Raw genomic sequence first — 4,605 nt, 5'->3', positions numbered from 1 at the left:
CAAAAATATGCTAGAGTATGAAAATTCCTTGAGTCTTTTTTGAGGAGGTGAAGAAAAGAAATGTAAAAATTATACTGTTTTATTATGCATTTATCAGTCAGAATGTTATTGCTATGTAAGCCAAATCGTGCACTCAGAAAGGCATCTGGGTGTATATCTGTGGATGTATATATGTGTTCCTCCTTTCTCTCCCTTTATCTCAATCCTTCTTTCCCTCTTTTTCCTTTCTTCCTTCCCTCCTTTTTCCTATAAGCACCAAGAATGTATAAGTGCAAAAAACTCCATATTTTTGCAGTTCCTTTCACTGTGTTTCAAACACTGAACGAATGTGTCTGTTTAATACTTCAAAATTATAGAAGTTAATTGTAAAGCAAAAGCCAAAATGTGAATACACAGAAATAGAGTAGGAAGCTGAAGGAAGCAGCAGAATGATATCAGTTAGCGTATTAACTGTTTAAATAACATATATTTAAAAAAAAAAAAAAAAAGTTTTGGTATTGATTGATATTTAAAATAATTTACTCTCTTCCTTGGATTATTGTACATGGAAAGCTCAAAGGCTGTTCTTTGTGAAAAAGGATGCCACAGAAGTTTTATTATAATTTATTTTACAGTTTATTTTTGACATTTTAGACATTGTGCTCTTGCAATGAGTAAGGGGATAAGAAGGAGATTATTATTACTATTCTCCCTTCTGTTTCTAAGCCATCTGTACTAGCAATAGGTCAGTCCTTTCCCTGTTCCCAAAAAAAAAGGAAGAAATCAAAGAGAAATGATGAAGTTGCACCTAAATATGGTTTTTACTCTACCCCTGGAATGATAAAGGTACCTTTCTTGGGAGCTGATTGCAACATTATATTAGAGCTCATTGCTAATAGACTGTGAGATGCTACTATTTGATTATTTCTAGCACTGACTGCTATCTTTATGCACACTACAAGAACAGTTGTACATCTCATGACTTTGCACAATTCTAAATGAAGTGTCAAAACTGAACCAAGCAATAAAAGGCAACATTGCATTCCTGTGCAGTAAAAATGTAAAGAACCCAGAAGCATCTCATATCTTAGAGGTTTTCAGCAAAGTAACTGTTTTTAAGCCATCAGAAAAGACCTATGTTGGTGTTCCTGTTTACTACAGAAGACCACAGCCATAAGAAACTGTAAGGAGTGCATCTGAGAAGCACAGACATATCTGAGAACTGCTACAAAGACAGGTAAATATATAGCATTGGCTTGCAATTTAAAGCTGAAATACCAGAAAATTTTATTTCTGGACTGGGCATGTCAGACACTGAGACTAAATCCCTCTTGCAGTTTCATAATGTTGTTGTCTTCCTAAAGGCTGAAGTTGATAGGAGTAGCTATGAATGGACCTTGAGTAGGTCCACATGTGCTATGGAGCATGATGTTTTGCTTGCTCCAATCAACCTCTGTGAAATGAAGCACACTTTGCATTCCTCTGGGTCTAGATGTCTCAGCACCCTTTTTCAGTGCATTTTCCAAGCTTTCATGTGAGGATTTTCCCTCTAGTGGGATCCAGGCTTTAGCAGAGAAGGAAAACAAACAACTAAATATCTTTCTCCAACAGCATTCTAGTTTGATTCAAGTAGAGTGGATAATAATTTTGACCCATCAGCTTAGATTCAGGAACATACAAGTTGCAATGAGAATCTGGGTAGGTAAAATCCCTCTGGTTTGGTTTTCAATCCATTACCTACTGCTGCTATAGCACCCACCCACTGCTTCCAGAACCTCTTCCTTTCCAGAAAGACAGAGTATTTGATCCTTTTTCAAGTATAGGCCTTTAGTAAATCTATCCAGTTTATTTTAACTACAGTTTCACAGCCTGTATCTCCCTTTCCCCACTCCTCCTAAGAACTCTAGTTATTACCCATTCTTACCATTCTTAGCTATGAAGTGCAAATGGCTAGAACTTCTCCCTGGGTTAGTTCAGCTGCTTTAGCTCTTTCTTTTGATTGCTATAATTAAACCTATGGGTGCATTTTCTCCCTCTTGAGAAAAAAGAAAAAAAAAGAAAAAAAAAAGAAAAAGAAGAAACTGAAACAAAAGAAGCAAACATTCCATATAATCCAATATTTTTCCATACACTGCAGCCTGTCATGTGAGTAGGTCCGGTCTGCAATTGTCATATAAACAAGTTTTGGAAATATAATACAAATTGGTTTTGAAATAAAAAATATCTTTGGGATAGAACATTTTCTCTGAAAAAGTTGTCAAGAGTCAGGTTTCAAGTACAACAGAGTTCTGAGCCATGGCATTAACAGTGATTAAATGCATCATGAAAACTGGCTGGCACTGTCAGAGACCTGGAGGAGTACTCAGACAGTGGGGCTTCCTCGGAGATACTTAACCCTAGACTATTAATGTATCTGATGGCTTCTAAAGGCACTAGCTACTGGCTCTGTAGTGAACTATAGCTTGTATGCATTCCCCTAGCTCTGCTGGAGCAACACTTCTTCCTTTGGCTGCCTTGACTCTCAAACCAGCTCCTGGTGCCATGCACACACTCCCAGAGAAATAGGTAATATCTTGTATTGGTCCTCTGCCTGCAGTGTTTGCCTTGGCTTGACTACTTGGCTTGACACATAGAATCACAGAACCACAGAATGGTTGAGGCTGAAAGGGACCTCTGGAGGTTATCTGGTCCAACCCTGCTGCTCAAGCAGGGACATCTAGAGCCAGTCATCTAGGACTGTGTTCAGACAGCTTTTGAGTATTTCCAAGGCTGGAAACTCCACCACCTCTCTGGGCAACCTATGCCAGTGCTTTGTCATCCTTGGAGTAAAAAAAAATAATCCCGAGGTTCAGAGAAAACCTCCTGTGTTTCAGTTTGTGCCCATTGCCTTTGGTGTTGCCACTGGACGTCACTGAAGAGAGCCTGGATCCATCCTCTTTGCACCCTTCCTTCAGCTATTTATATACATTAGTGAGATTCCCCTCCTGAGCCTTCTCCAGGCTAAACAGCTCTTTCCATCTTTACTCATACAAGAAATGCTCCAGCACTTTAACCATCCCTGTGGCCCTTCACTGGACTCCCTCCAGTATGCCCATGCCTCTCCAGTACTGGAGAGCCCAGAAGTGGACAGTCACTGCTCCAGGTGTGGTCTCACTGGTAGAAAGGAACAACCATCTCCCTCGACCTGCTGGCAACACTTTAATGCAGTGCTCGACACCCTTAGCCTTCTTTGCTGCAAAGGCAGCACGTCGGTGGCTCATGTTCGACTTGGTGTCCAACAGGACATCCAGATCTTTTTCCATGAATCTGTTCTCCAGCTGGGTTGGGTGGCCCCTTGCACTTCGGGATTGCTTCTCCCTAAGTGCAGGACTTTTGTCCTCCTCTCATTGTTGAACTTCACGAGGTTCCTGTTGACCTATATCTCCACCCTGTCGGGTCTCTCTGGACGGATGGCAGCACCACGCACTGACGTAGCGATGCTCCTGAGAAAACGAGTGTAAGGAAAAAAAGAACTAACCTGCGTTGGCCGGGAATCGAACCCGGGTCAACTGCTTGGAAGGCAGCTATGCTCACCACTATACCACCAACGCTCTGACACATGGAGTCGTTTGGTTGACTTCTCCCTTCTCTTCTAGTTTCCATACATCCCCAGACTAACCATGGGACTTACTAACTGCCCACCACAAGCACAAAAAAGGGTTAGGCAGAGAAACATTCAAGTTTTCTCCACAGCTGCCAAGGCTACTAGATTTTTTTTTTACTTCATTTTTTTTTTTTAATTACAATGAAAAACCCTAAGATAGCATTCAGTGAAATATTTCCAATGTCCTGATTTGTTTAAAAGAAATTCCAAGTAAAAGGACTACAACCTTCAGAAATGTCACTGCAGAGAATAGCACAGTTGGAAAAAAGGCCAGCTAATAGCTCCAGTCTGATTAAACAAGCATCCTTATTTCACCATTTTTAGTAAAATAAATACTCTTACTGGCATTAACATTTAATTGTGATGAGAATTTTTTTTTAATGATTGAAAGGTTAGTTGGAAAGAATTATAATGAATGACACACATTGTCCATTCCCTCAGCTACCACTTTTCTCTTCTCAGTATCATCCAAAGAAACACAAGATCTCCTGGAAAAAGTAGTTGAAAATTTACAAAAGATTCATATTTGAAAGAGGATTATTACTGAAACACAAGTTTGAAAATTCTATTCTTGAATTGAAGCATATTTTTATCACATAAAGTATGATGAAAGGTCTCTATTACAGTGGATAGAGCCAACAAGCTAGTTTAGAGGGACCAGTTCTCAAAACTCACATGCTGTGAGGCTATCCTAAGAACAGCCCAGGACATTCTATGGCATCTGTGATTTCTCTTCCTAGAATGTCCTGTTTACAGACAGATCCTGTTCTGAACATGCAGGAATGTATTTCTTTTCTCAGCAAGCTTATGGATGAAAACATCCTGTGCCAGCTCAGAGTTCCTTAATAAAGAGACCTTCACGTCTCTTTCAATCTCAGGTCCTCAGTCTCAAGCTTACTGCAATGGTTGTCAGAAAAGTTGTAAGACTTAATATTGGTTAGACATCCATCTCCTGATTCCTGACCCTTTCTGTCACTTTGTCT

At 39.9% G+C, this 4,605-nt stretch overlaps 1 non-coding gene across 1 annotated transcript; it reads right to left on the bottom strand.

Annotated features, from left to right (window-relative positions):
- Positions 1 to 3,497: 3,497 nt before the first annotated feature.
- TRNAG-UCC (transfer RNA glycine (anticodon UCC)) lies at positions 3,498 to 3,569 on the bottom strand. The gene has a single exon. It is a non-coding gene; the product is annotated as a tRNA-Gly (tRNA).
- Between the last annotated feature and the right edge of the window lie 1,036 nt (positions 3,570 to 4,605).

Source organism: Antrostomus carolinensis, unplaced genomic scaffold (assembly GCF_000700745.2).
Source record: "Antrostomus carolinensis isolate BGI_N321 unplaced genomic scaffold, ASM70074v2 scaffold4192, whole genome shotgun sequence".
In the NCBI taxonomy this organism is placed as follows: Eukaryota; Metazoa; Chordata; class Aves; order Caprimulgiformes; family Caprimulgidae; genus Antrostomus; species Antrostomus carolinensis.
The sequence above is the reverse complement of the archived record's forward strand: the minus strand, read 5'-3'. Positions and strand labels throughout refer to the sequence as shown.